Genomic DNA, 23271 nt, shown 5'->3' on the forward strand with positions numbered 1-23271 from the left:
AACAAGCCTTATACTCCTGAGCACAGTTTTCTCCAACAAGTCCAAACTGCTGCCTTTTTAAGCCATACAGCTCATCTCCTAGGACCCAAACACTTGTCTGACCAAATCCCACTGCCTTGAACTCATTCCCTTCTCCCTTTGCCAGTACACCCTCACTCACATCCCACACAAGAGGTCAGATTTTTTCCCCAAAAAGAACATTTTGCACCCACCCTCCACAGGGCAGCATTTTCACGTGGGTGAAGGCCAAGTAAATGAGAACCTGTCTGAACTGCAGTGCTGTTCTTCTTCAATTTTGTTTTTCTTCTTTGTTTTTAAAATCAGGCTGAGGAGACGGACACAAAAAAAAGGCAATGCCAGCAAGCTGTGGGAAGTGTTATTCTGTACATTTGGAAGCACTTTGTACGACCTACACCTTAGCAAATGGTCTTCATTTGCCTCAGTTCTCGTTCCTGCCTGAATTTTCTCTTCTTCCAGCATGAGTACAAAGCTTCATCACATCTGCTAGGAAGGGAACATAAACAGGAGGTGAGCTATAAATACTCCCTTCTCATCCTGCTTCCTTTGCCCATCTGCCTAAAAAGAAACAGGTAATCCACAGTGTCCAGGAAAAGGAGAGGGTAGAAGGATTAATTCCCCGCAGAAAAGGGAAAAAACAGGGATGAAGTAACTGTGCCTTGTCCTTTGTTGTTCCTTTCTCCCAGGCATTACTGCTGCTGTGGAGGTACTGCAAGGATGAGTTGCAGCAGGAACTGTTGTTGAGCAGGAACATCACTGCATTTGATGGCTTTGACTGAGCCTCTTGGGAACAGGAGAGGGAAGAGAAGGTAATAAAAGGGAAAAAAAGTTCAGCTGATATGTTAAGCACACCAGTCAAGCAGTATCTACTGCTTGTAACAGGTGCCTCCCTTACCACAATCCATATCACTTTTTCCTCCAACTAAACAAAACCCCAAACCGAAACCTTCTCTCAGTCTATATTCTTACCTTTATTGCAAGTATGAACAACTTACAGATAATTACACCACTCATAACTTAAAACAGATGATAGACAGGGAACAGCAGACACCACACTCCCTCCATCCAGCCTTCCACAGTCCTTCCCTACCTCTAGCAGGCTGGAACATCTCCCTGACAGTTTGTGATGCCAGATCACAGTTTCACTGTGAAAATATTTTTGCTTTACTGGAGTAGGATGGTTTGAATTCCGTTTCTTTAATACAATCCTCATGGTTACTGGAAAAAAAAAAAAAAAGCTGATAATTCTAATTCCCTCGCATCCTGAAGGCTTGAAAAACAGAAGCCAAACAGAGCACTATGATGCATTTAAACCTGTGTTGGCTTTGAAACACAAGAGCTGAATTCCTTTCCCTAATTTCCAGACTTATTACTTGAATCTTCCTATATCACAGAGGTTTAGAACTCTCTTCTTAAAATTAAAGGGACTGGCAACCACAGCTTAAGAAGAAGGTTGAAGAATTTAGTGAGTTCTGATCTCACTAATTTCAGGGATTTTTGTCTCGTTCAGCCACTCACAGCTGAAAACCAGGTAACCAAGAGCAAAGGCATCAGATGGATTCCCCTCAGCATTTCCCCGGGGCAGCTTAGTTGTTGTTTTGCTGGTTGAGGGGTTTTTTTTTGTTTGATTTTCTTCCTCTAGCGCTTAGCAACCCCATTAGGCAACTCCTTTTGTCTTTGTTATAGCCAGTTTAAAAGAAGAGCTCTTACCCCCTTCTTCTCCCACTGCAAAAAGAGCTTCCCAGTGAGGAAACAGCAGCTACCAACACATCCCCAGCACTTCCAGCATCGAGAATGAAACAATAAGCACAACTATGAGGTGAGAGTTCCACAAGTGTAAGGAAATTCCTTCTGCCTTGATGGGTGCTGGGAAGCAGCCAACTCATACTGGTTTTCCAGGGAAATAAACTCAGAAAGGAGGGAACCTTGCTTTCAGCTCCTGAAAAGACACAGCAGGCTCTTGCAGACATCGGAGTCGGCGCCAGGATATGATGTACAGCTTGGGAAAAGCTGCAGACTGAGATATAGAGAGGTGCAAACTCCTGTAAGCCACAGCAGCCCAGTACATCCCAGCACTGAGGGAGTCCTACACCAGTAATTCCCTGCAGGAACGCACAACACAAAAAAAAAAATCTCATCTCTCTAGATAACCTCGTCTGGGTTTGGTCCAGAAAGTGGTAGAACAGAAAGGTAAGTACTCCCAGACAATAAGAGGCAGTTCTTTTGCACCCACAAAGACACATCCAGTCAGTCCAAGCACTAAAGACAAAAAGGGGTTACTTCTCTTGGATTATGACCCTTACAGGCTAAGCTTGGACACTGAATCAGCTTTAGGATTGAATCCTTTATGAGGCACTCAGCAGGGAAGTTTAAGAGTGTTGCCCAGAAGTGTCAGATAACTTTTATAGATACTTTCATATTCCCAAGTTCAGGTCCTAAGAAAAAACCTTAAATTTGGCTACAAATACCTGCAGTCAATTAACACTGGCCAGGTTTCTCCAGGAAGAAATACCAAAGTGTGGGACGTTCAGCTTGGCACGATTCCCTGCTTTCTACATTCAGTTTGCATCGATTTGCCACCAGGTGTGATTAGTACAGCAAAAATCAATCCTTTTGCTAGTCCCACACACACCTTATGCAGCCCTGGAAGAATCCTCCATTTGATTAAGGGTGGATTGCCTGACATTTTTCCCCTGGATACGCTGCCCACCATCAGGATTGTTACTGAGCCACTCTGGCTTCTAAATCACTGATGTTCTCTGGCAAGTTATCACAGTATGAGAGCATCAGAAGGATATGAGAAAAATTCCAATAAAAAGATATGAATGTTTTAAAGCCATTAAAGAACACTGTTTCATTGTGCTACCAGAGCATGGATCAAGGATACTTCACACACAAACTTAATATCCCTACACGTTAATGTTTAATATCCTTTGGTTAATGACGTACCTTTAATTATTCCACAGAACACCCTCCTCTCTCCGCCCTGAGAGAGGAAATGGGGCAGTGCTCACCTCCTGCATGCCCTGGGTTTGTGCCTAGGGAGACAACTCAGCAGAAGATAAACTCAAGTGCAAGGCAGTGCTCTGCAGAGGCAGATCTTTACTGACATACTAATAACGTGCAGTAACAGCACAAACATGTTAATTTTGAAGCTGACATTTAAATAGCGCATTAAATTCAGTTCTGAAAGTTTCCCAGTTTGGCTTTCCCCAGCTCATTTCACCCAGCCTCTGTGAGAGAGGAGATGGTACAATCACTGACTGGTTTGGGTTGGAAAGGATCTTAAAGCTCATCCAATTCCAACCTCCCTGCCACGTGCAGGGACACCTTCCACTAGCCCAGGTTGCTCCAAGCCCTGGCCTTGGACACTTCCAGGGATGGGGCAGCCACAGCTTTGCTGGGTAACCTGTGCCAGGGCCTCCTCACCCTCACAGGCAACAATTCTTTCCCAATATCCCATCTAACCCTGCCCTCTGGCAGTGGGAATCCATTCCCCCTTGTCCCCTGTAAATAGTCTCTCTCCACCTTTCTTGTCAGCTCCCTTCAGGCACTGAAAGGCCACTATTAGGTCACCCCAAGGCTTCTCTTTTCCATGTTTAACAAGCCCAATTCTCCCGGCCTTTCCCCGTAGAAGAGGTGCTCCCTCCCCCTAAGCACAGGAAAGTGGGGTTGGCCCCCTTCCATACAGCACAAGGAGCAGTCTGTGTATGGTTTCAGAAACACTTGCTCCTGCTCCTCTGGAGGAGGTAAGTGCTTCTCACCTGTGGGACTGTTCCCAAAACACAGCCTTGGCAGCAAGTAGGTCTGACTGGAACCCCAGTGCCTGCACTGACCACTTCATCATCAGTCACCTCTGGGAAGAGGAGGAGGAGGCGCTGAGATCAAAAGGTTTTTATTTAATTGACCACTGATCAAGGGAATGACTGTAACAGCATCTCCTAATAGCTCAGAGCTATCAATTACAGCATCTCCTGCCCGGCATCGCTGTGCTACAAACCCGACCGTAATTACAGCAGAGGCACTAACAGCCAAACAAAGTCTGGGCAAAGCTAATAACTGAAGGGGATCATTTCATCTGACAGCCACTGCCATCCTCAAAGCTCAGGCACATCCATCACTCCTTGGGGCTGAGTGTGGTGGGCCAGGAGGCTGGACACCCCCAGGAAGAGCTGCTGCTCCCCCCGAGGTGCCACCACAGCCAGGCCACCGTCAGCACCAACCCACTCTGTGCCTTCCCCAACCTCCCCCCCTGCCTTGGCAAAACCAGTCAAAACTGGGTTTATGGACACACACACCGTGCACAAACCCTCTCTAGTTTGTATAATGATTAAGTCAAGGCATCCAAGTTAAATCACTAAAGAATCTTAAAGAAAAACAGATCGAAGACTTTCCTACACATTTTCAATGGTTATCAAGTTATCCACTGTCAGGATGTGTGATAAACCAGCATTACCCAAACACTTAATTCCCCCTTTTTGTTTAAAAATACTGTGTTCTACCAATTCTCCGTCCCCATATCACAAGGCTTCTTTTAGTAACATTTTAACTGAAAGTTTACAAATAGTTTCAGCTCAAGTGTTTTTGTTTTAAAAACACAAAACATGTAATTTACTATGTTTACACCTCCAACCATCTAAAATGTTTTTCCCCCACAGAAACTGTTGCAGCTTTATCCAAAGAATGAAACACAAGGAGGATCCAACACAAAACAAATCCATTTTCGACAGCCAGTCACAAAAAGCTGATTTGAATTACTTGCCCAATTCTAATCTGCAAACCACACAGAGATACTCCTGCAAGAAAGGGTTTGCAGTTCACACTTATTTCCTACATGAACAATAAGACTTAATTCATATTAAAAGATTGAGAAGCCTCGGAAATACACTACTAGAAAAAACTACCATTTTTCTAGTCATGCAGGCCATTTAAGAATCAATAGCCCTGGGAAAAGAGATTATCCTGGGAGAGAGGGATTTGGAATGGAAAGTAACAGGAGATCTTTGGCTAGATCCCTTCCTTAAAGCTTTTCCAAATCAATTAAACTGGGTTTAATATACTGTGATAGGTGTTCAGTGGTCTAGAAGAAGGCAATTTCCAATTTGGCTCTGAATTATACAAGCTGTCAGAGACACCTCTACAGTTTGTATTTTCATTGACAGTCTCAGTTAGCTAATGAAAATTGAACCATTCTTCTCCAGAAAATTAAATATACACACAAAACAGAGCAGAAAAGCCCCTGTGGAGAAGCCACGAAGGGACAGGCATCAAGGTAAGGACTTCAAAACATACTTCAAAACATATGCTTCCCATCCAAGGGAGGAGGTTGGCTCAGCTCACACAGACTCACATACTCTCCATGCTGTCTGTCCAAGAACCTCTTTAGTGCTTCCTCACAGCAGTAAATAGCTCTGGGAACCAGGAGGTTTCCTTTGATCCAATGCTAATTATTAATTAAAGTTCTTTCAACTGTGAATCCCAGGTTTCTTCTCCTCGATGGGGACAGCGTTAAGAGGCCAGAGAGAATCATCAAATCACAGAATGGTTTGGGTTGGAAAAGACCTTAAAGCCCATCTCATTCCACCCCCTGCCATGGGCAGGGACACCTTCCACTAGCCCAGGTTGCTCCAAGCCCTGTCCAACCTGGCCTTGGACACTTCCAGGGATCCAGGGGCAGCCACAGCTTCTCTGGGTAACCTGTGCCAGGGCCTCCCCACCCTCAGAGGAAAGAATTCCTTCCCAATATCCCATCTAACCTTGCCTCTGTCAGTTTAAAACCATTGCTCCTTGTCCTGTCACTACCTACCCACATAAAAAAATCCCTCTCCCTCCTTTTCTTCTCATTTTGGCTGTGTTGAGCCAACAAATGTCAGAGAGCAAGTTTCCCCAGCTGCCACAGTGTGCCTGCCTTGTTTTCAAAGCCAGTGAAATGTGCTGGGTTCCCAGCTCTGCAGTCTGGTACATGCACCCAGGCACAGCCTGCAATCATCCCCAGAACCATTCCCAAAATACAGCAAACGTGAAGGTCCAGACGTAAAGGAAAAGTGATTCAGCGTTGGGCCTCCTTTACAATCAGCTTCTTTCATCCCTGCCTGCTTATGCTGCTTTGCTGATGGATGAACTGGATCCAAACAGCTCGTAAGTGAACCACAATTAGCTGTCACAGCTGCTAGTCATGATTACTGCCGGCAGTGTCTGCTAAAAGCTCGCACATCCACAAATAGCCTCCTGAGACATTGAAAGCAGATTCCTCTTCTTGCTGTTTTTAAATTTTTTTTTAGTATAGACAAAGCCTATTCCTAAAACAAGACAGAAAGCAGCAAGGTAGTGCTAGGGAGGAGTTAGGTGTGAAGCCCAGACACTCCCAACAGAACAGCTCATGCTTCCAGGGAGCAGGTCCCCTGATGGCACTGTCCAACCGACTCGTTGCGTGCTTTCCCAGCACAGCAGAGAGAACACATCAGCCCTTGAGAAAGCATTAAGAGAAGCACTAAAATAGCTGGCTGTGAGCAGTGTGAGTGGCTGTCCAGCCAAATACCAGGAGAATCCATAAAGAGCTCCAGATGCAAAAAAACCCCCCACTTCAGTGGGAAAGCAGAGCACTGTCTCAGACACGCAAACCAGGAATACTTCCATCATGTTGAGATTAAATGTAATAGACCACTGATTTCTGAGGGGAAACAGTCATTCTGGAGACTAAAAGCATGCACAAATTATGGATGGAAAAGCAGTAGGTAGGTGGGCATAGAGCAGGAAAACAGGAGGAACACAAGTCACAACCTTGCTACAGTATGGTGCACGGCAGAGCAGGACACTGCACCAACTGCAAAGGGTATTTGGTCAGGAACACAAGAACCCAGCAAGTCCACTCAGCCAGAGCACATCTCACATGGATTGTCTACAGACCAGCACAACACAGTGGTGTTTGGAACAACCTTGTGCTATTATCAGCAAGGAGGCTGTAGAGCAAACATATCCCCCAAATTTTACCCTGCCCTTTCTCAAGCGAGCACAGTGTACCTGAGTGTTTCGAGGCTAATTTAAAAAGACAAAAGCCTCATCTCTGCATTGTGCTCCTGTAATTCAAGAACACCACTATAACTTGGTCTGAATTCTTTTTCCAAGTTACAGCTGCAAGAGTTTGAACCCAGCCTGTAAATCACACATGGCTGGTGGGTGACTGGCACACGCTTCTCCTCTAGGGATGCATTTCTTTTCCACATTAGGAACCAAGGAAGATTCATTCCAATGTGCCTACAGGCAAGAGCAACAGAATTAAGTTCACCAGAGTTTTCTGTGGTACTGAGAGGTTCTCAGTATGCAAATGCCAAGGAATTTATTAAGTTATGCTGTACTTTGAAAGAGGGAGGAAACCTCTGCCTGTTCCAGCCTTTCTGAATGAGACCATCACCGCTTTTAAGTTGCCACAAGCCCCTACTTACCCCAAGGGGCTGCTGCCACCACAAAACACAGTATATTTCAGCTTTTTAATTAAACCCCATAACAAAGAGACACAGTATCAGTCTGTTAGTGGTCATTGGCTTGGAACATTTGTAAGTGAGACCTGTTCTATTTCTCCTGGTAGGTGTAATTTGCTATTAATATATACAGCATATTTAACAATACAGAAGCAAGTTTGCCAGACCAACAGTACCCAGCAATAACTCTGTTCAGTAACAACTGCTCTTCTCCCCACCTTTTGTAGATAGGGAAGCTGGGTTTAAATCTAGAGCATTAAGTAATTAGTTTGACACCACAACTCTCTGGATTACCAAAAACTTGCCAAAATCTCCACCACCCAGACCAGTGAAAAACCCAGAAGTATCATCTCCAAGACCACTGAACAACCACCACTCTTTTTGGTTTTGGGGGCTGGTGAGAAACCCCTGTCAGGTCTGTAGGAAAGCATGTGGCAGTTGAGGGGATGATGTCTGGAAGGGGGAGTTCTCACATGCATTTATTATTACTAATATCAACCCCCTTTTTTTTTTTTAATTCTGCATCTTCCAGACAGGAAGTCCTGCCTAAGGAAGAAGAAATACCTGGTTTCACCAAGGAAGCAAGCTCTCTAGGAAAGCACAAATCCCTCCTTACCCAGTGTCAGATCCATGTCATTCCCCTGGACAGAGGCAGCTCCTCTGATGTTTAAACCCCCACCACCCTGCAGAAATCACAGCAGGAAATGAGAACACTCATGTCCCTGCTGGCTGAATGCCAGGAGTGTGCAAAGCCAACCCAGCCTCATGCTGTGGGTGCTGCTGCCTCCCTGATCCATGGGAAAAAGGTGTCCTTGGATCCCAGTGCCCTGCTGTGCACCGGGCACTTGGCACTGGCTGCCAATGTCCCTGGGGATATCTCCTTCACAGCCACCTCAGTGTTCCCAAGCCACAACCCCTGCCAGGTTTGTAGAGGCCCACCTTGTACCCCCTCCTGGTTCCCAGGAGGTTTAGAGAGGGGCTGCACAACTGCCCAGCACAACCTACTGACACACCCTACTTCGGGTGGTGGCTGGGTAAGGAAAACAAGGACTCTGGACTTTGTATAAATGGAATTTACAAAGATGAACACAAATAAAGCCTGCACAGCCCCAAACAGATTTCAATAGGCTTTCCCACACTATTTTCAGCCCAGCAAGAGGCTTAAAAATGCTCGTTCTGATCTGGCTGGAGGTAACTCAGCAAGTGTCACTGCTCACCTTGATGAGGTGACACGGACTTCTTTTCATGCCCCAAACCTTCCTAGAACTGCATTGAAATGCAAACTCTTTCCCTGCTTCCCTCCTCTCCCCATAAGCCAGGAATTCTTTGATTCTCAATGTAATTAGGAGATAATTTCAACTCTGTCACTGGATTGATTGCACTGGTGCTTAACCACGCTATTAAGCAAATCATTAGCTGACATGTGGAACCTTTTCCATCTGACAGAGAACTGCTCAATTTTAGTGGGGAGGATGGGGGGAGACTCCAGAGAAACAACCACCACTGATCCTTAGATTGAACAGGCACGTGGCTACAGCTGTTCAAGCACTGCTTGGGCCACCACATACACCTGATCATTAACTAAGGGCACTGGGGCCCATCAGCTCCAACTCTGAAATGCTGCTTTACATGTTTAAAGTTCCAGGAGAAAATACAGAATGTTCAGTCATTTGCTGCTGCCTGAAAAAGGCTCCTGTGCCTCACTCATGTCTATTTGCAGCAGGCTAATTCAAATGAACACAAAGTTAGACAGAACAGTGCCTAGCAAGGAGTTTATTTCAAAAAAACACATGACAGCTGGTTAAGTTCTATGAAGGGAGTATTTTTCCATCTATTCCACCTGGTGATTCCTTCAAGGATCCCAAATTAAGCAGTTAAGCAAACAGTAAGAAATCACTTAACAAGGCAGTGTGCCTAAATTGATTGTTAGAGCATCAATGAGTCATAAACAGCCCAGTTCAAACAGCTGTTTTCTCCTTCTAGGAAATCCTCCTGTCCAACACACAAATTTGCACAGAGGAGCCATTCTGCAAGTCTGTGACACCAAAACCTCCTGCAGCAGCAGCCACAGCTGCTGACTTAGCCAACTACCTGCTCAGGAGCTGCTTCAGCGACACAATCCCCTCCTCACCCTGTCTCTGAACCACCAAGCTCTTGTTCCTGGACTGTGTAAAGAGCTGGAAACTTCAGTCACTGAAGGAGGCAAGTGATGAGCTGCCCTCTGTGCAGTAACTGGCTTTGTCTGGTCCTTGGGAACAGCAAGACAAGGTACAGACCTGCTTGCAGTGAAGGTTGAGACAGTATGGGAGGCTTTAAACTAGTGCCAGTGCTTTGGTGTTCCCAGAAGGTCCATCTCTCACAGCAGCCAGCTGGGTGACTGGCACCTTTGCTTCTCCTCTGCCGTGTGCTACAGCACCTGGGAACAAGCAAAGATATTCCAGATTCCTTAAAAGGAATCTCACGTGACAGGAACTGCTGAAGTATTAACACAATGAATGCTTCTTATACCATTTTATCACATTACAAGGGAAAAAAACCCCTCCAAGGCCTCTTTCCAGTCAATCCTGGCAATCCATTTTTCCTGCTTTATGCCACAGTAGCCGAGTTTACAGTGCCAGGCCATGGAGCAGCAGCTAACCTGGCACAACTGGGCAACAAATTAGGACTCCAGATGGGCTTTTTAAAGGTTTCCTTTACTGACCTGACCTTAAAATACAGCACAAACTGTCAGTGCTTTGCTGTTCATTGCAGCAGCTATTTATTTTGCCTTAATGTGGCAGCCAAGTGCAGCACTTTGGGGGGCACAGAGTGAGAGTATCTCCATGGAGTCATCATGGTCGTCTTAGAAGGGACCACCACAGCCAGGGAACAAGTTGTATCGACAGGGGAAAGCACACAGAGTCACCTAAAACTCTTGCTGACATCATGATTCGTGGAGTTACAACAACATTTCTGCAAGAGCCTGGGAGCGTTTGGAGCTTCTGCCACACAGGAGGAAGATGGGAGAGCAAATTCAGGGAAGGTCACGATATTCATGCCACTAAAACATGAACAATTCTGTAGAACCCCTCCTGAAAGAGCAGAGAGATTTTTAAACTTTTTTTTTTATTATTACAAAAGAAAAATTAGGGGCTTCGAGTAACCCCAAAACTTCATAAATATTAATACACCAAAACAAACAAACAAAACTCCAACCAAACAAAACCAAAAGAAAAACCCAACCAACCAAACAGACAAAAAAAAACCCCAAAGATGAGCAAGAGGACCGTTTCCCTCTTTTATTTTGAACCAGTGGATTCCTACCCCTGAATTTTTCCCCCTTAAGGAGAAACACCATCCAATTCACTACACGGAGCAAGCAACAGATACAAGTCTCACACATCTACAGGACAAGGGAGATTTTATTCAACCAGTTCATACATATTTCAGACTATAGTTTTCCAACCCTAATTGTGTTTTCCTTTTTTGTTAAAAAAGCAATAAGGGCTCTAGCAGGAATCAAACATTTACAGTCCCTGTGGCAAGCACACCTCACAGGGTGTTTGAAGCTGGAGTAATACTGCTGGTATAAGCACACTGGTGACCACCATGAAGTGTGGGTAACCAGCCTTTCAGATCAGCAACCCATTTCTGTCCAAAACAAGAGTGACAGGCACCATCAAAGCACCCACAAGTGTCTGCTGGGCACAGGCAGCACAGTGGAAGGGAGGCAGCTCCTCCTGAGTCCTCAAACCCAACAACAGGATCACATAAAGGCAGCGGGACAGTGTGGCTGGAACTTGACTAACAGAGCACAGTCACGTGGGTTTATTAATAATATTTTTTCAGAACAAGCTTAAATTCCCATGGATGCATGTTTGGGCTGTGCCATTTCTCAGGCAATCTCTCAGGTTCCACGTGCAGCTCTTTCCTCACCTGTCAGCATCTGGCAACTGCTCCTGGACAACAGGGTCTGCCCTGCCCTGTTCACCACTCCCTCCCTCCACTCCTGAGCTCAGCATCCTCAAAACATAGTTCATGGCACCACGTACAGCACACACCCCACTAACACAAGCACATCGTGCACTCCATACACACAGGGAAAAAAAAGAAGCTAAAGCTTCCTCTTTATAACTGCAGGATTGGTCAAGAGTTAGTGTTAAAGTGAAAAGCCTTGTCAAAGACTACCAGCTTTGGCTTAAAATTTGAGTGGAACATGCCTCTGCTAGTCACCAGTTTAAAGAATAACACATGTAAGAGCTCAAATCACATTGAACAGCGAAAACAAACTGTATCTCTGGGAGAGAAAGAAGATATGGTGGCTCAGGTGCAGTTCTTCAGGGAAAAAATTCAACCACACCACCAGAGCCAGCAGTAGGAAGTGTGACAGACACGGCTCAAAACCTGCCTCCAAATGGAATCAGTTACTAAATGCCAGGTACAGACTGAAACCTGTTTCTGTATGGCCCTGAAAACACTCACCCGACCTCAGCACACCTCATTTTGGGCACTTTTAATGGGCCACAGAAAGCTGTGCAGGTGTCAGTGCCATCCTCTCACACAGTGGTTGGAGGGGGGCAGCAGCTGAAGCTGGAACCCATCCTTTGGGAGCAGGACAGGGATCACAGACACGCTGCTCCAGCATTCCTCTTTCCCTGGCACATTTGCACGTGCTCAGCAAGGGGAAAACCTCATCTCCTGACAGCCTTCCCAGTCATGTCAAGCTTTCCCTCTCCCCAGGTACCAGCCATACTTATTTTAACATTTTACAGCTGCAAGTCCAGTTTCCCAGGCGAAGGAAACCAATGCCTGCTTCCACTGCTCTGAGTTCCCAGTCACCTGGACTGGCCAGTGTTCCCAGCCCAGTACATCCCACAGGGACTGGCCAAACCCCAGTGCTGCACAGGGCTCCTGACAGGCTCTCCTGACATCCACCCTCTCCAGGTGTCCTTGTCTCCCTGTTATTCCACCACTTATTGCTCCATATTTCAATCCAAGGAAACTTCCACAGGCATTTCCTTACAGCAGCAAGGGCCAAGAAAAACATTTTACTGAGCTGTGCAACCTTCATTATCTTCTTGGCTCATGGACATAAGAAAAGTTATCACTGGCTCATACAAAGATATCCAAAGATATTTAATGCAGTTAAAATATTTCTGGCCCAGAAACAAGAAAAAAAAAAAAAAAGAAGTGTTTCAATGCTTGGCTCAATTTGCTACAATAATAAAGTACTTTCTAAGCAAGTTTATCCATGAGATCAGTGCTTTGTGGTGGTCAGAAACAGTTCCATTAATCACAAAACTATTTTCAAGGACCTGCCAAAAACAGAGGAATAACGAGACAGACACTGCAGAACAGCTCCCTGACACGGGCATGTGAATGCACAGACGCTCTTCACCCTCCTACACGGGGAGCTGCTCGAGAATGATCTCTGAATTGAAAACACTTATTTTCCTATTTAAAGGAACAATGAGTGCAAACTCACTGTGTAGTTTCTCAAGTGGTCGCTGCCTTGCTCTCTACAACCCTCTGTTTGCACAGCACTTAAACCACTCATTCAGTTCTCTCCACTCAAAGTCCTCACGTAGGAAAGAGCCAATTCAGGTACAAAGCGAGTGATTTATCCCCGTGCCTGCCCACAGACAGCTCCTTCCTCCAGACCATCAACTTTATCCTTCCTTAGGAAGGATCTGACACCAACATCAAGCCCAAATAGATTGTCCAGCTCAAAGTGAGAAGTACACGGGTCAAAACACACTATCCAGCTCCAAACTACCGTTTTTATTTCTGTCTTGCTCCCTGTAAAATAAATTTCCCTTTTACACCAAGGGGGAATTCTCAGTGCTACCAGCTCTTGCTTTATTCCCCCAAACTCCTGGTGCCCCTCAGCCATCCTTCTCCCCACTGCACAAGGCTACATTGCCAGGACAGTTACTGCAGTCAAACCCTTTAACACTTCAGTTCTACTGCCAAAAAGCAGAGTAGACAACTTCTGGTATTAAACAGCCTTATAGTATCAAAGTGTAGATGAGTCATCACGGGAAGATTAAAAGAAACTGGTTTTCTAATATTGCCAGTAAAGAAAAAAAAAATGGTTTGTGGGAGAGACAAGTTACAATCTTCAAATCTAAGTTCCTCCTGGTGTGCTCTCCCCTCAAACGGCTCCTGCCATTTTGATGCACCAGTGGATGCAAGATCAAGGAGATCCTAAACTTTGTGTCTTCCAGAAGTTCACTTCCAAATCTGCCTGGGAATTGCTTAAGTATTACACAGGCTGAAAAACGAATAAATCAAGCCTAACTATTGAAAATAGAGGTAATTCATCTGTCAAGCTGAGAACAGAGACAACAGGCTATGAATAATGCAAGAGGGGCAAGATCCAAAACACGCAGTTCAGTCTGTTACCTGCAGCCTGAAGTGAGGATAAAACAGTTGATTAAGTTGGAGAGCAAAAACTGCTCAGCACAATTACTGAAGAAAGATTTTAGGGCAATGTTTCTGTTAAACATTTGGACCCCCCTGCCAGCCCTGCATGATGCCCAGGGACACGAGGGGAGGGTTCTGGGAGAGCACGTGCCCTTTCCAAGGCAGAACTCCAAGGGGGTGCACAAGGTGAGGGATGAGCTTTCATAGGGTGTGCTGGCAAGGGTGCTGGTCATGCTTCCCAAGGATTTCAAGGACAGCCAAAGCTGTCCCATAGCTGTGACTTCAGCAGCTATTTGTTGCCCCACGTTGGTACTGCTGGAAACAGGGCAAACACCGGGATGTGTGTCAGTGCTGTGTGCCCACAGCCCTGCTGCCCAAAAGCAGAGCTACAAGGGACACATCCCAAGAACAGATGGGAATCAACTGTGGTGTCATTCCACCAATCCAGGCTTACAGAAGCCCGGCTCAAATTGCTGTGCCACTTTGCAAAGTCATTTTTAGGTGTACCCTCAGACATTCGTTGAGGAGAAAACCTGAGGTCAATAATTCTGCTTGTGGAGATTTCAGGTCCTCCTCCCCCTGCACTGTTCTAGCTGCTGAATAAAACCAGAGCTCAGAAAACAGATATCCCAGACCATTTAACCTGCATTTGCCCACCTCATTTCACCTCATCACTGCACCATGCAGCCACTGCAGGGAGCACAACAGGTACCACAACAGAACTGCTACCCGATAATGCCAAGGTAAATCACTTAAACCACTTATGAGCCGTGTTATTTCCATGCAAGTTGTTTCAGAGGGTGATTGGGCACGTAGTTCTGTAAGGAACTTGAAATTCTGGGAAAAAAAACCTACTCTTAACTGCCATTTGAACTTTAAGGGAGGTTATTTATCAGAGGGGGAAAGAGCAGACCTTGTGCAGAGACAGAACCTGGTGTGGATCAGCAGGTGAGCCCTGACAGTGCCTCACCATCCAGACCTTGGGGATTTTCCCTGAGAGCCCTGGGCCTGTGAGGAATGTCACAGTGACCCTCAGCCTGCATTTGGGACAGGGAGGGAAAGAAACATTTTTCCAATGTCACTAAAGCTCGCCGTGGCTCTAACAAAAAACAAGTTCCACACTACGACCTTCTCAGCCCAGCTTCCCCTCCAGCACTCAGAGCAGCAAAGATACATCTGGAAAAAGAAAATATTCCAAACCACGTGAACTCAGGTACCTACAAAGGCACAGGCACGATAACAAGGAAAACATGCTGAAGTGTAAAAAGCACAGAAGGGGAAAGGGGTAAAGGAGTTTGGGAGCAGCAACTGATGCTTAGGTCAAGCTGGAGTTCCTACAGATTAAACACTCAAGAGCAGAAATGTAAGTTCTATCCACTTTCAACCAGGGAAAAAGTAAATGTTACTGGATTTAATCAAGCCTGGCAAAACCTCCTTCCCTTTTCTTCGTGGCTGGGTTTAGTTATTGCAACAAAAATGAGGTTTGGGATGTATGACTTAAAATCCAGGCCATTTCAAGAATCTCCAGCTCCAGTAAGTCAAGCCACCAGGCAGGAAAACTCATTAAGAACAGTCAGCTCTAACTAAATACATTCACCATTCCTATTTGATTTTCCTGAAATGCCACCCTTAGCCAGTGAGGTTTCCCTGCACTGAGGCACTTCTATCCAGCTGTATAATCACAACTCCCACTCTACCCCTGAAAACACACAGCCTGTCAATAACCACCGAGTTCATATGGTTTCACATTTATTTAAACCAAAGAGAATTGCCAAAGAAGATGTCTTTATGACTTATTCTAATTGAAGTTGAAATATAAATCTCCCAAGTCAAATGCAGACCTTAAGGGTGCTTGATAGATCAATACTCTAAACACACATTATTCATAGCATTTAGGTTAAGAAATGTAAAGCTGCTGCTAACTGCAATAATAAACAGACATAAAAATTCAGCATCTGCAGGTGGAAAAAAACCACAACCAGAAGCTTTTGAAGCTTCCAGAAGAACTCTGGAATGATGATCCTCGTGGGTCCCTTCCAACTCAGGATATTCTGTGAAATGCTGGAGGTCTGATGTCTGACTTCCGTGGAAGCAGAAAAGGAGCAAAAATGAACATAAGTGAACCTATTTGCCTTTTAGATGCCTAAATATCTAAAAATCCAGTCCAATATGCCCCTGATATTTACAGGGAGTTTAACAGTTTTCTTATTAAGTTCTATTTTCATACATCGGCAAAAAACAGAATTAAAAAAAAAAAAACACAGGAAAGCTTTCTTGCACAAGAGAAAGGAAAAATCACATGCACATGACAAACCAGCAAAATACCTGCATTTTCTGCTGCAGGTCCAAAAAACATATTTAATATGGTGTACGTAATACTGACTTTCATGCCTGGAAAGTAATCTCAATGGTGAGATACAACCCCTTCTTCCCAGCCTGTATTTTAAAAGCAGCTCCTCTTTCAAATATTAACGTTTCAATATTTGCAAGAATACAGTAATTAAAATGGACTTTGGTGCACTTCAGGCTATTTATGCTTATTTTCCATTAAGAAATAGGTCTGATAAGGATAACATGCACAAAAGATAGATCTTCAGGCATCCTTATCACAGAAGATTCAAAGCCCAAGACCTGACTTCTGATTTTGACAGTCAGTATTTTCCATCACAGGCTTTACCTGCCTTGTGATGAATAAATAAATAAATAAATAGAGCTGTAACTGCTCAAGATTAAAGAAATAGAAAAATGCTTCACTCAGTCTTGCAAGTGAGGCGTAATAGCCATTGCCCACTTTGGTATTCTCCCAGATTTTAATAAATAAACTGAGATGTTCCAGTAGACCCATTATCCCATCTGTCCCACACTTCAGACAGTGACTTTAAATTTATTCTGGCTGCAAACTCTGTGCACCATGTGCCAGTGATCGTGCTAAGGGAGGGGTTTAGAGGGTGTCAGGACAGTCAGTGCACCAGCACAGGGAAGATCTCAAAGCCATCCATGCTCTCTGTGTGCCCAGGACTTTCTCCTTTCTGCTGCTCTCAGCAGTGCTCCAGACCTATAAATAAATCAGGAGCAGGGAATCCCAGCAATGCTCAGGGCTCTGATTGCCTTCTTTTCAGCGAGGCTGATAACTGGAATGCATTTTCCAGTCGAGGCCACCCCCTGGGTGCCACCAGCACGGGCAGGGTGTGCCTGGAGCAGCCCAAAGGAACTGCTGCACTGTGGAATGATGGTTTGGAGCAAGGGCCTCCTCGGGGAATGACTCACCACTGGCATTCCAATCAGGCTGGATGCCTGTGCCTGGTTTTATGTTGCTGAGGACACACAGGGCTCATCAAAGCCAAGGCTTTCCCCACCCTGAGCCGGGCCCTGGGGACATCTCTGGGATGCTCAGGGAGCGTTTCTGTGCAGGGGGAAGCACGAGGAGCCTGTGCCAGCCTGTGCCAGCTCAGCAGCCCCGCTCACCCAGGCACTGCTGACCCACGGCAGTGCTGCTCTAACAACCCAAATCCCCCCCAGCCTGGCAAACCCCTTGAAAGAGCTTTGGATCCTGTCAAGAGATGTCACTTCAAAGGTCTCACTGTAGTTACAGCAGGTACCAAGGTCTCACTGAGTGGACTGACAAGATTTAACAAGCAAGACTCAATTTTGGCTTTTCCAGTTAGTTATCTAACAGCAATTCTAGACACTGAATCTCGTATTTTTTTCGTCTCAGCACAGAACAGCCCCAGAGACACAGAAATTTTCCAGTTTCACCTGAAGGGAGGTCTGTTTAGATCCCATCTACGAACAAGCTGAAATTCCTTGGGGTTTTGTTTTGTTTTTTAGAAAAACACGAGAGCCTTGCATCCTGCAAAATTAATCCAACTGCTACAGCGCAGGACCATTAGAAATACAAGATTGCCTCAGTCTCTCAAAGCACTGCACAAGAGCTGCTGCAGTGACACATTTCTTGGGCCAAGCCAACTCCATCAAGACACTGGCAACGCTTTTTTTAAATGAACATTGTTTGCAAAAGAGGTTCAGAACTAGACTCCTACATCAGGTTGCCTCCATCCCAAAGTCCTGCTTTTTCCCCCCAGCTGTTCTCAAATTAAGAAATCAGCAACAACTCCTCCACGGCTTGAGAAACCACCAGGCTTTTCTAACCCACTGTGGGCAGCAGTTACACCATCAGTGCTGCTCTGTGGGGCAACCTTTCTGCACCTTCCAAATGTTACAGTTCAAAACCTCAGGCTGTGCAACACCACCCAACCCTGCTCCTCATCTGGCACCTTTATTATCCCATCTGATGTGCCAGCATCATTTGGATCTTTCCTTGCTGAAGTCTCACACAACCCGCAGCCCTTCACCCTTCACGTGTAGTCGCAAGACACGTGAGAGTTGTGTGAGACAAGCAAGCCTGACCCAGAACTGTGCCCAACAGGAAATCCAAGGAATCAACGCTTCATCTCCCTCTTGGGACAGCCTTTCAAACAGGACCAAGCTCTGGCATTGCTGCATCCCTTGCATCCCTCTGAGTCTCCACTGGCAGCACCTTCCCCGTGGGCTGTCAGCAGGCACCGTCCACCTCACAGGGATCTGAATGGTCTGCACAGCATTCTGCCTTCAAGGAAGCTGCAGGGAGGACGTTTCCTTGGAACAGAGGATGCCAACACAAGCAGAGTGCATAAATCCCAAGTGTCAGTGCTCTAAAAACATACCTTAATTTACTATCTTAATTAAGGAGACCACGCTGCTGCTGAAAGGGGCTGCCTCCCAACTCCCAGTGCTCTGATGTCCCCTTGTTTTCTCAAGCTCATCCCTTTGTTTCCTGCAGGGAGTTATCAGCCAGATAAGAGAATCAATATAACTCCCTGCCCAGCCTCGTGGCTGCTGCTTTTCCTGCCTGTGGCACTTGCAACTGGAAGATGAGTCGTCCCTGTTGTCCCTGCTCACATCTGCGGCTGACAACACCCTTCTACACAGAAATTAAGGTTAGCACTGGTGGGAACTTAACCTCATTAAGCACCACACCACTTGCTGGCAGGTTTTTGTTTGCATCCATCCTTGTTCCCCAGTGAAAACCACACGAGCACCACCAAAACCAGTGGCTGAAGCTTTTAAACTTCAATTGAATAAAAGGTAAGAAAAATTAAACCCTCAAATGTTTCATGAAGAGGTTAGAAGTATTCCCTTCTCTGTGAAGGGACAGTTCCCCCAGACGAATTTTCTAACTTTACTTCCATAAAAGCATAGTGGCAACTTTTAATTCCCACATGGCAGGTTTGCATATTGTGTAGGTAAGACCAATAAACTATAAACACTCAATTCAATAAAAGCTTCACTATTAATTTGGGGGGGGGTTAAACTCACCCTAGAGACCAGGTAATACACAAGCATTCTAACACACACACACACACACACACACACACACACACACACACACACACACACACACACACAAAAGCTTGCTTTTTCTCATCAACCCCAATATCACTTTGTAATAAACCCAATCATCTTTCCTCAGAAACCTGCACACATTTTCATTTTCTGAGTGTCTAATTTAAACCTTCCCTTAGGCAGCAGGTTTCTCAACGCTGCAATCATCTAATCAAAATGAAATCCATATTAAATGGTGCAGAAGCGGAGAAGCAGCACCTTTAGCTTGTTCTGCCCTCCAGGTTCAGGGTTAAAAATACCCAAAATTAACACCACACCACTCCCCTGTTCCCCCAAGTGGCAGGAAATGCAAAGCACCTGCCTTTCAGAGGAACCCAAATACCGTTATCCAAAATAGCTACTGAATTTCTACAGCAGAGTTCAGACCTGCCCCACTTCAGCTGCCTCCCAGGGCTCACCCTGCCCTCAGCTGATGTTGTAGTTGTGCTTTACAACAGCTATGAGAGGCAGAACGATTTCACATCCAGATGCTTGGAATCAGTGCTTCAGGAAAAGAATCAATTAGGATTTGAAAGCCTGTTAAACCTGAGGGCAGCCAAGCCAGGTGCCCTCCCCACTGCTGCCTGCTGTTTGTGTCTGCAGGAGTGCACCGAGGGCCCAGCCCACAGAAACCTCCAGGGCAAACACAGCTCAGGATACTCAGCAGCTGAGAGCCAGGGAACTTCACTGTCCCTGCTTTTCATGTCAGCTCAAAGAAGGCCATTTTCCAGGAGGACACACACCTCAAACCACTGTGGAGTCAGTGGCATCCTTTGAAATTCCATGCAGGGATCTGCTCCTGAGTGAGAGCAGAGCTGGGAGCATTTGAACCACCACCGTAAACCCACCCACCACAGCAGCACCAGGCTGTGCCAGCACAGACAGCCTGCACCCAGTGACAGCTGTGCCTCACACCAACCACTGCAAGAGTCAAAGTTCTGCTGCTTCACAGCAAACATTCACCTCTAAATGTCACCCAACAAACCCTTCCACAGGGGGGTTTGCTTTGGGAATGACAGGTGCTCCCAGGTAACCAGTTACCTGCTGCTTTTGGAAGCCAGATTTCTAAGTGCCTCAAATACTCATTATGCTTAAAATAAATGAAGAACCCTTCCAGGGAACCTCCACAGGGCTCATTTGCAGAAGGACATGTTTCTTCTGCCTCATTTGCTCTTTCAGGTCACACGCTGAGAGACACCAATAAAGTCAACCAAGGTAGGAAATTTTTATAAACTTCAGTCTGAAACAGCAATAAAATAATGACTAAGCTCTGGCTTGCAGCCTTTCCTCCAGCACAGGCTCACCAAAACTGCTCAAAGCTTTTTTGCTAAGTAACCCTTTGCAAACAACCACCTCAGCAATCACTGCACTGTGTCACAGCAAGGCAACAGCCCAGCTTTGGGATCCTCAGGCCAAGGGCAGACCTTCCTTCACCTGCCACCACTGGGTCCATCTGACAGATTCTGCCCAGTAAAACCTGGGGAGATGTGCAGGACACCTCACCTCTGTGTCCTCCTGGCCAGTGGCCCATGTAAGAACACGTCACACAAACCTCACTCAGCCATTCCAGAGGGAGAGAAGCCAAGGAAAGGCCTGGCTTTATAAAAACACAGCATCCCTTCCTTTCAAAGGGAACCTGTTGAAGACAAAGCTGATTCTGGCAAGGAAAATGGTAAGCACAGCTCGTATATAGGCCATACAATAAGTCACCCAACCCATTTACCCAACTTCAGAGCCGTACATGTTCCAGTTCTAAAAACTAACAGAGAACCACCACCACACCCAGCATGGCTGCTGCCCTACTGCAACCACCAACTGGCACAAGCTTTGATATTCCCATGCAGACCATCACCAAAATGACCTGAAATTTCAATATGTTCTATGTACAGGGTTGGTCTGAAAACAGTCTCACTAATTCTGACACTTTCAGGGTAACTGCTCACTGCAGATGCTGTAATTCACTGTCTGCACAGGTGATACTGGTTCATTCCTGCAAGCTCTTTGACACTCAGATTTGTGTTTTGGGTAGTCTAAACCCACATGCAATCAGATTTCATCTGCAGAGAACAGGACTGAAGCCCAGCTAAGCAAAGGGCTAGAGAAAAATAATCTAATTTCTACTGCACACCATCAGTAAAGCACAGCCGACAGAGAGTGATGTTAACACGCAGATGGGCAATAATCTAATTAAGTGACCTTTTCTTTTTTTCCTCTTGCATTGCCTACAGGTCAAAACATCCGAGCCAAAAATGGCAAATTAAGGCCCGGCTTTCCCACGGGAAGCTGACAACCTTGAGGGAGCCTCAAGGTTACCGGCGGAGCATCAGCAGCGGGAGCCGCCGTGCCCGGGAGGCGGGAGATCCCCGTGCTGGGGGACGCGGCCGAGCGGGAACAGGGACGTGCCACAAGGAATCCCGGGAACAGGGACGCGCCACAAGGAATCCCGGGAACAGGGACGCGCCACAAGGAATCCCGGGAACAGGGACGCGCCACAAGGAATCCCGGGAACAGGGACGCGCCACAAGGAATCCCGGGAACAGGGACGCGCCACAAGGAATCCCGGGAACAGGGACGCGCCACAAGGAATCCCGGGAACAGGGATGCGCTACAAGGAATCCCGGCTCCCCTGGCAACGCGGTGCCTCCGCCGAGCGGATTTCCATCAGGAGCAATAAAAAGGCGGCTTTGAAACGAAGTTAACCCGCGTCTCCATGTCCCGCCGTCCTGCCCGGGCTGCCGGCGGCCGGGAATCCCCTCCGCTCAGGGAACTCCCGCACGGAGCATCGGGAGCAGCTCCGCGGGCTCCTTTTCGCCGCCTGCGTGCGGGGGGTTCCCCCGGTGCTTTGAAATGCGAGCCTCATCCCTGCACTGCATTTACAACCACAGCGACTGCGGGGAGGGAGAACAGAGCACAGTGCTTGTGTCACACTGCCCCGTTCCTGGCGGGCACGGCACACAGCAGAGATGTGCTCTCCGCACTCCCAACTCATCCGCTTCCCCTTCGCAAATTCGCTCCCAGAAACAACTGCAAAAGCCGGAAAAGCCGTAGAATAGCAGAAAATGAGTGTACAGAAGAAAGTGTTGACAAAGCAGTCGGGTGAGCTGAGACTGCAACAACTCACCCACCCGAAACGACCCACCCGAAATCCTTCACACAGGAGCCCTTTCCGTATTTATGTAGCACTGATGGACTTCGCAGAATTAGCCTGCTACTATTAACCCTTCAAGATCCTTCGCACTCACTCGTCTTGCTAAACAAATGACTTTTCCCCGCGAAGGACATTTATTTACCCAAGTGCCTAATCCAGAATTGCATTAAGGCCGAGTTACTCCTGCAGAGATCACTCTGCTCTTCTGCTGCAGCCAAATGCTTCTCCCGTAGCTATTGCTGCAGAATAAAACCCTTGTGATGTGCCAAGAGCTCATTCTTTTTAGTCTGGAGCACCTGTCAATGGAACATCATCTATCCACACAGCAAAGCTAAGCAGTGGAACTAATTAGGGAGACTACATGAAAGAAACAACATGGGCTTTTTTTTTCCCTGTTCCAACAGATGTCTTGTCTTTCAAAAAGCTAAAATAATCAAGCTTCACAAATCAGAGCATTTTTAACCACATTCAGAAATTGGGATTGGTGGGCAGAGTGCTTTAATTCTGAGACACCAACAGGGATTTTAACTAAAAAAAAAAATAAATTTACACACCACAATCTTTATACTCAACAGAAAGAGTAAAATCTCCAGGAACTTTCTGGAACATTCACGCTCCCCCCAGAAGCCCATTTTTCCAACAGGAGGATTGAACAAGCATTCCTATTCCTACAGATGCTGTTTCACCAGACACAAAAGAGTGCCTGAGACCCACCCTGGAATCCCCTGGCCAGGGGAAGAGCCTGTCCCAGAGAGTGTGCTCAGCTCCAGGCAGAACATGACAACATGAATCCATGGGATT

The 23271-nt window shown here is 46.3% G+C and overlaps 1 protein-coding gene across 1 annotated transcript in view; it reads right to left on the reverse strand.

The window, feature by feature from the left end:
- The window catches only part of MCU (mitochondrial calcium uniporter), an 82667-nt gene that overhangs the window by 18971 nt on the left and 40425 nt on the right, over positions 1-23271 (reverse strand). The window lies entirely within an intron of this gene.

The sequence above is a fragment of the Chiroxiphia lanceolata genome, chromosome 8 (assembly GCF_009829145.1).
Source record: "Chiroxiphia lanceolata isolate bChiLan1 chromosome 8, bChiLan1.pri, whole genome shotgun sequence".
Lineage (NCBI taxonomy): Eukaryota > Metazoa > Chordata > Aves > Passeriformes > Pipridae > Chiroxiphia > Chiroxiphia lanceolata.